At 37.4% G+C, this 9,553-nt stretch overlaps 1 pseudogene; it reads left to right on the plus strand.

The window, feature by feature from the left end:
- Positions 1-2,820: 2,820 nt before the first annotated feature.
- On the plus strand, positions 2,821-5,109 carry LOC118774559 (annotated as a pseudogene).
- Positions 5,110-9,553: the final 4,444 nt, after the last annotated feature.

The raw sequence follows: 9,553 nt of genomic DNA on the forward strand, positions 1-9,553 counted from the left end.
TGTATGAAAAGTCATGTGTTCTCAGAGAAGGAACCTTCTGTTAAAATATAGTTTGATGATCATTTCCTTCATAATGAAGCCCAATAAGATACATATTGTGTAATAGGTCTATTTGCCATGCATCTGGAATAATTTGGATGACTATATTTCTGAACATAATTTGCCTTATTGTTCATTAGTCTACCACTGTTCCCCTTGGTATTTTTGTTTCCCAAAGAAAATGATTATTTGATTTGTTTTTTGAATGGTTTCTTGATTCTCCTATTCTACAGTATACACGGATGTTTTTTAGAAATAGTTGCTTTAATTATTTTAATTATTCAGACAGTTTTATTTAAAAATCATGAATGTCAGAGGTGTCAGACTGAAAATAAAAATTTAATAAAATGTTGGTGGATCAGTAATACTGTGAGTGAATTCTTTGTTTCTAATTCTGATTGTCTGATTAGTTTTGGTTAAGGGTAAGGTCTCACCTTTTCTAAATACTACATGGGTCAATTTACTGTGGCCTTTTTTTAGTTATTACTGCAAAGGCTCTCAAAGAAGACTTTCTGTGCACATGCCCAATATAACCCCAGTACCAGCTGCAATGCATCCTAAAAGTAATATAGAAATAAGTGCCGGATGTGAAATTGCAAAATTGGTCATGTATAAGCAAAATATGATATATCCACCTTATCAGTGATGTATCTATACTGTATTTGATGTTGATGAATGGAAATTAGCTATATCTTATAACAGAAAAAAGACATTGAAGTCAAATTAATCACACATTAATAAACACCTGTCCTGGAGAGGGAAGGGATTCCTGCTAAACATAATCCGAAATTGCGAAGGGCAATTCCAAATACGAAGTTCATTTGCACAACAACGTTGCATTGCCTTCACGGTTAGGTACGTTCTTCTATCCTCGCATCTTGAGCGTCACCGAGGAAACGAGGAAGAGAAGCGAGGACTATTGTATGGGATCCTAACTAGCTGGCTTGTCATTTTGCTACATCATGAATGCGGGAGGAATCAGTGCAAAACATTTAATATATAAACTGTAATAACGTTAACTCGTATAGAGAGCTATGAGTAATATTAGCTAAACTTCCTAGGTTAGTATCCTCAGACACCTGAAGTTAAGCTTAATCATAAAAAACATTTCACTCCATTGTTTTTTAAATAAAAAATGACTTGTTGAGGTTTCATCCTAATCTTGCTATTCATTCATCGTTCGTTGGATGAGTGAACGGAGCATGTTTACTTCAGCGCCATTTCAACAGCGTAGCGCCCTAATCTTGTATCGTTATGTTTGTAATAATGTAAATCACGCGAGATTACAGGTGGGCTGTTATGTTCCGGATTTACTACAGTACAAGGTGTGCACTCGAACGTCGGATGTGCTGAATACTGAAGTTTTGTTACTGTCAGTGCCCCTACAACCAGCCTCCCGCTACCTTTGTGCCCCTTTCAGAATCTAAAAAGTGCATGCACCAAATAAAACAAGCAATTAACAGAAAACGTCCACAGCCAACCTCCCGACGGGGACGTGAGTCACGTGACAGATTGCATGCAGATTGGCAGGCACTTCAGAACAATCTGCACACACACAAATAGACTGAAAAACTGTTTCTTCCCAAAAACTGTGACACTATTGAACTCGGTCAGACTGATGTACTGCTATCATTGGAGTATGTGCAATATTTATATTTTTTATCTACTTACTTGGAGTACGTGCAATATTTATATTATTTATTTACTTACTTGGAGTATGTGGAATATTTACACCACACCTTTGCACCCTTGTTAGTTGTATTTTATCGTTAATTGTGTTTTATACATTGTTTATATTTCGTACTTATATTGTTTAAATTCTGTACTTTTTTATTGATGATATTTTATATTGCTTATCATTTTGTAAATATGTGTGAGGACTTAAATATAAATGCACCGTTGCAGGCTGGCACACTTGCAATTTCATTGTGCTTGCATAATGACAATAAAGTTCTTGAACATAAACGTAGTTAGGTTGCCAGCATCAGTTATAAGGATAGCTAGTTATTGCATTTGTTTAGAAAATGACACGGGTAGGTAAGTGGCGAATTCACCATTGTGACCCAAGGAGATACTGATAAAAAAGAGTGGTATACCAGAGCACAACTAAAAGGAGGTGTCAGAATATTATTTGAATAACCATGGGCACAGATTTTGGGGTCTCATTCATGCCATAGTTACAAGCCATAGACTGGATTACTACTGTCAAATGTTACATGTCTATTTGTATAAAGGAGACAGAAAATTTTGGAGCAGCTGGGAAAAACAAATCTGTCTGCCTTGTCAAAGTGCGTGGTGCTATGGGAACACCACACCAAACATACACATGGTTGCTTATTAAACACAGTAAACAAATAATTTTGTCCCTAAAATCAGCTTACCAGCTAGCTAGCCTGCTACCTAAGAAGCATAAACTGCAAAAAGCAAACTGTTCGAAAATGACACATTAGCATTCACTCCAAAATGCTAACACAATATTCATATAAAATTGTTGGCTAACATGAAAACAAACAACCTAACAGCTTGAGAAGAAAATATCCTATTTTACAACCCAATCCCTCCTTCCTTTAACATTAATCCTTGGGCTGCCTAAGTTAGCTAACAATATGGAATGCCTAAGTTAGCTAACAATATGGAATATGGAATGCAATATCAGCCTGGTTTTAACTACCACATTTAGCACTCTCAATAAGAGCTTTCATTTGATAAATTGGCATGCATTTTTCTTACAAGCTGCACTGATAGTGACCAGCTGTAGTATCTTCTTTTCTTCTCTGTAAAATGACATGTCACAGAGGTATGATATGAAGTGATTTAACAGAATTTTAGTGTCTGCTAAAAAAAGCCTGTTTTATTTCAGTCAACACATAAATAACCTAAAATAATATCAGACCCAACCCAAGCCTGAGAGTTAAGAATATAATGTAACCGTTTAGCATCCAACGTTTAGCATCAGGTCCTGTCAGTGTCAGAAAAAAAAAAAACATTAAAAATCAGTTGCCTTCAACAGAAAAAAATCTGTGGAAAATTCCATGGGGTATGAAAAAGGCTTTAACATGAACAACCCAAAGGCTATTGTATTTAAGCAACTGTACTTGCCATGTGTTGGCATTGACAGTTTATTTTTATTCACAAATAACAAATGTTTCTCCTGTCATTTCTGTTTTTAGTTCAGATTTATGAAGCTCATGGTCACTGTCTTGTGAACCCAAATGGTACAGTGCAGTCTTCTTTGTATCATATCTACAATGGTCAGGATTTTATCAGCTTTGATGCTGAGTCAAAATCCTGGATAGCTGCAATTCCTCAGGCAGTATTTTGTAAAAGAATCAGAGAGGCAGACACAGAAAACCTCATCAATCTTGTCTATCACTACAAAGCTGAATGTGTTCAATGGATGGAAATATTTCTGAGGTACACGCCTGCAATCCATGTCAAACAAGGTAAACCAATGCTTTTTGTTAATTTACCTCTGTACTGTGCATAACCTTATTTCGTTCAGCTCTCCGAAGCCCTTTGGTTCATGTTACTAACTGACAGTAACAAAACCTTTAATGATGACAGTAATACTTTTTCAGTAGTCCCAGTGGCACATTCCATGCCAGTGTTAGGTGCAGAACAACTGTCCTTATTATAAAGTGCAGAGAGGTTTTAAATTCTCAGTTTCTGCACAGGCTAAGACAGAATATGCATAGTGTAACATATTTCTTTGACTTTCCATCTCATCCACCTTAAGCTTTTGACAACCTAATGCTTGTTTCAACAAAGAAGCTCTATGCATCCCAATGTCTAATCACTAACGGCTCAGAAGATCATCACTGTTTACTTCCATTAAAAAAAAATAGCTCACTTTGTAACTTTGTATTACATATCATTGAAATAAAATGATTTCCCCATTATTTCAAGGTAATATTAGGGGTTGGTTCTATCACCACATTTTAATTAAGCAAGTAAGTGTTATATATAATAGTGCTCTCTTATTTGTCAATGGTAAGATAATGAGAATTTATGTATTTGAATATTGGTGCAAAACTTTACGTGCTGTACATTTAGTTATTATTTTGAAATAACAGATTATCTTGGTATATGTATATTCTTCAACCCCAGAAACATAAATTAATTTCAGATCATTGTGTGTGTATGTTCTCCAAAATTACCCAGATTGAATAAAAATGAAATCAAAGTTTTACTGTCATTTCTTCCAACAGTTCTTGAGGTAAAGTTGATTACAAGAGATTCCAGTTCCTCTGAGGTCACATGTCATGTGACAGGGTTCTACCCACGAGAGGTGCAGGTAGAGTGGCTGAAGGCAGGAGAGCTCCCTCTGGTGGAGGGAGTGAGCAGTAGTGAGGTGCTGCCCAATGGGGATGACACTTAACAGATAAGGAAGACCCTGACTGTGTCAAAGGAAGCCCAGAAAACACAGGCTTACACCTGTCTGGTCCATCACAGCAGTGTGTCCGGGAACATCACTGTTACCTGGGGTAAGAGCTCACCTCACACTGCTGCAGTACACCTGCTCAGGTATTGTGCAGTCACATCTGCTCTTAGACCCTCTCAGGAACTTTACTGCCACACCCGCACTTCGGACTAGATTTGTGCAGGTTTATAATTTTGTATCTATTCTATCTTTTCAGACCCCAGAGAGAGTTCATCCGTTGTTTTGGTCATTGCTGCCTTGGTATCTGTGGCTTTGCTTATAATGCTTGCTGTTGCCATCTGGAGATGGATATTGGTGCCTTGTGTCGTAATTTCAGCCATAAATGAGGCCATATTGCGGAATAGGAGGGCAGTAGGTAAGACTTTTTGTATTTCTTGAGATTTCTCTTTGCTGTCACCCCTTGAAAATGTGAGTGGTGCAGTTCCACAGATGCGCCACTGGTTACTTAAAAGTGTATAAAACTAAATTAAGGGAACACTTGCAGGGATTCGTCACAATGAAATATTTCCCAAAGAAATTCATATCTCAAAATACTACTGCATAGGACCGTTAAGCATTTGAAATGATTAGAGTGTGTAAATGAGCAGCCTGTTTGATTGCATTAATTTCAGAACACAGCGAAGGAGTAGAGGATGACCAAACCAATGATGGAAATACAGAGATGTCTCAATTTCTTCAGCATGAATGAAGTTGCTGGATTGGGGCACAGACACTGAATGTACCTGCACACTCCTCTGTTTGTTTCTTTAATTTGGCTCATGCTTCTGACAGCATCACACAGCTGGATGCATATTCCCTTTCCCGTGGTATAAATTAGGGTGAACCTACAGCAGGAGGAGGAGGGGAAGAAAAGCAACAGAGCCTGAATTCGCACAGAGGGAAAGACTGGTGACAAATGGATGAGTGCAATTTGTTGTATTGAGTTTGAGCTTGAAAAGTGTCTTTTTGTGGAGAAGTCAGTCAACACGATTTCACCCAAGGCAACATTACGCAGGTTGTCTACACTGTTTTATTTACACTGGAATTTGTTTACTCCTTTTTGAGGTCACCTGTCCTCCCTGCTGGTTTCCTGGAAGTGGATTGTCATTTTCAGTTCTCTGCTTTCATCTTTGGTTGCGGTATCTTGGTTGCATTTAATTTAATGTTGCCTTAACGTCAGAGGCCTACAATTGAGTGTCTTCCTATTGGTGCTCATAAAATATTGGAGGAATATCAATAATTTCCTGTGGTAAGTTTCTTTATTATAATTTACTAGTTACTATGATTATTGTAACAGATATATTAATGTTTGGCATATTTATTAGTGTTTTTCATTGTACCGTTATCATAAATCAAGATAAAAGTTTAAAGTCGCTTTGTACTTAGTGTGCTGCATTATTTTAAAGCCTAGTGGGGAGAACTAACCTAATTTATTTGTGTTTTATATTTTAGGTGTTCATTTAGGAGCCACTGCTTTACTGGAAGTCCCCACTTGCAGCTCAGCACAACTAGCCACCTTTCCATCAGTCTCTGAGATACTGACATGTATATATATGAAACAGTTTATTTATTTATAAATGTTTCTGTACTGTGTTTTATTCAGTTGCACCTTGCCATGAGTGTCTCTTGAGCTCCTTTTTCTTGTGTGAGGGAGCCATTTTCTTTTTTTTCACAACTGACAATTTATTTTTTATGTCAATTCAATTTTATAAAGTATGTTGTACCAAATATATTTTGATAAGCTGATAGACTGATTGAATTGTAACCTCATCCCATTATGGAACTGAATCACCAGAATAAATGGTGGCCTTTTAATTGAACAGCAGTGACATCATAGTTGTCATCCCACCATGGTGGGAAATCCAGGGTGCCAAGGTTTCTAGAGTGTAATTAATGTCTGTTTGTTGTCCTGAGTGGTCCAGTTGGTATGGCGTTTAGTCTAAGTGCAGACTTGGTCCAGGATTTGACTCCTACCATGTCAGAAGTGACCAGAACAGCAGCAGATGAAATTGGCTTTGTTCTGCGTTGAGTAGGGGTGGGCATGTTGGCCAGCGTTTCCTCACCTCACTGCTCTCAGGCACCCTGCGATTTATGAGGTACCTGTGAGTTGCTCAGTTGACAATAGTGGAGTAATGTCTGCCTTTCAGCGAGCACCCACTCCACTGTAGTGTGCTGTGTGATTTTGTGGTCTCACGTTGGCGTGCATGCGTAACAGCAGATTGCATTTTCCTCACCCTGCCCTCCTGAGTGCAGAGGTTGTCACAATGAGACAAAGCTTATGTATCTACAGTTGGGCATCACACAAAATTAGGGGGAAAAACAACAATAAATCATATTATTTCTGTGTATTGCAACTATTACAATAGTGTCCATGAATAGTTGATTTGCTGGTATTGCTGCACTTATACCATAAGTACCTATGGGAACTCTATAGACAAGTGTTAAACCTTAATAAAGGGCAGCTAAGTGAATTACTTAATAATTCCTTTCAGTTTCTTTGCTTTGAAAGTCACGCAGCTTACCTGACTAGGATTTGTCGCAATGTTAATTTGCCTATTTGGCCTGAAAAATTACACAGGTGCATCCTTCTCTGTCTCCCTCTACGTCATCCCTGTATCTGAAGGGGACAATAAATTGATTACACATTTTCTGTCCAAACATTTTTGTAGGCTTTCAACCTCTGTCCTGTAGCTAATATGTAAAGTTAACAAGAATGTATATGGGCCTGGCTGGCGCAAAGTTAGTGGTATGATGCACAGTCAATGGACTTGTCAGCCACCAGGAACTCTCTCATATCTTGAGTATCTCTCATATCTACTGTGTTAGTGTTTTCACGGGTCAGACTGACATTGTTGGAACCAACATTAGAGTGAAATCCTTTCAAAGGTATATAGTCCTCTTTCCTGTTTCCTGGGATTCCTGTTACACTCTTCTCTGACCCTGAAATACAATACAAATTCTGGTTATACAAATTGAAATAGAGGTGTTTTTGTAATGTATAATCTATGCTTTTTCATAATGTGAGGTCACATATTTGCATGCACCGCTTTAATTTTTTTGAGAATATATAGTTGCAGAGATTTTTTAGTTCTTTTTACTGGTGAAAGTTAATCTGCATTCATGTTTGGGGCAAAGTTTAAATGTAGAAAAGAAATCCACTATAATAACTACAGGCTTTGTATGATCTGCTCTGACTGTTCAGAGATATACAGTATGTGCATAAAACTGACTTAGGGTCTGTCTGACTGCACTGTGTAATGGTCTGCACCATTTACAGGGATACTTACTTTCTGACTTAAAGTGTGTAGATTGACATTTCAGAAATGCAGACTTGGGGCTGGGTTTTAAAAAGGGGGTATGATATATGTTCTACAGCTGTGTGTATTCTTATGTATACATGCTGTAACCCTAAAGTGGGGAGGTTGTGTACAGAACCTTATGTAATTTCTTTACAGTTCATCCAATATGAAATTATCCTGAAATTAAAGCTGTCAGTCTGCAATTTAAACGCATAGTCATTCTATCATTTCAAATGATTTCAAGTACTGGAGTACAGAGCCAAAACAATAAAAATGTGTTGGTGTCCAAATAATTGCAGAGTTCACTATACTCTCACCATTGTTATGTGTGCTTTAGCATTTAATATTACTTTAGCAGTGTTTAGACGTCTTAGCGAGACACCCATTCAATACAAACTAGTGAGCAATTATTGACTGAATCTGGCTCCTTACAAGTGAGCTGAATTACAGTATTACAGCTGAACCCTCACTTCTTGACTAATTACCAACAATGTGAAAATAGAACACAGAATTAGTCATTACTGAATTGATAAAAGTACATGTAGAATAAAATTTCCTTTGCATGTTATATGTTATTTTTAATAGCAATAAATTGATGCAATATTTATCAAACAGTACCTTTTTTAATAAGCAAGGATGAGTTTGCTGGGCCATCACATTGGTCTGACTTGTAGAAACGTTGCTATCTGTTGTAATGTTGGAAATGGCAAGATAGCAATGAGAAAAATGGCTCTAACGTCATTGTTGTTTTTTGTGTCATACAGGAGTGTCCTCCTATCACTAAGATCAGTTTTGAACCTTTGCAGCACGGGGTTCATTATCCTTCTGTCACCTAACTGAGTGAGATGAACCATCCAAGCAATATAATCAGTGTATCTGTACAGCTTTAATCCCTGTAAACACATGCAGTGTGTGACCTTGGGCTCGAGGACAGTCTCCGCAACGACGTCACTGATGCCTGATTTGCGCCACCAGTCTTTTTTTTTTTTTTTTGTAGCTGTACAAATAAATGACCACAAGAGGGGGAAAATGCACCACAACCGATGGTAGTCTAACGAGTTGGGGCACTAGAGGAGATTCAAACATTGCTAAATGAATCATTTATTTCTTCAGATCCTTTGATGTTGTAAAAATGCTCTTATCACTTCTCAGAAGAATATATCAAATATGTGTATATTAGTAAATCAAGGTCTTCATGTATTGTTTTGATAAATGATTCGTAATGACACACTCCATGTGTTACTGCTAATACAATCATGCTATTGCTGGTACAGTCACAATTATGTAATAAAATATGATACTGGCTGGATGTTAGACAGGACAGGACAATGTCAGGAGTGTAGCTCTAGTGATCTTAAATGCGTTCAGATAACACCAAGTCAGAGGTGTATATTTGTTTATTTATATTTATGCTAATTTTTCTTTCTCAGTTTACTTACCATTTTTTCACTTTTTTCTTATCTCCTTCCCACCTTCTGTGGCTGTGTCACTATTTTTTCTCTTTCTCTTCTGATTGAAAATGACAGGTCAGTGACACCTGAATATAATCAAGAACATTATTAAACCCTCCATGTGCAAATTATTGTCTCATGAGAGCCATCTTTCCTTGGATACTGACAAAGCTAAAGCTTAAGATACAAGGTCAACATGGGCCACACTCAGCAGACAGTAGTCTCTTTACGCTCATCCAAATTCGGTCTGCAGAGGCTCAGTGAAGAAAAAAAAAACAGTTCAGAGGAAATGACTTGTTAACCTGATTAAGAGTCATGCCATGTGTTTAATTAAGGACCTTTGG

This window comes from Megalops cyprinoides, chromosome 3, assembly GCF_013368585.1.
Source record: "Megalops cyprinoides isolate fMegCyp1 chromosome 3, fMegCyp1.pri, whole genome shotgun sequence".
NCBI classification, from domain to species: domain Eukaryota; kingdom Metazoa; phylum Chordata; class Actinopteri; order Elopiformes; family Megalopidae; genus Megalops; species Megalops cyprinoides.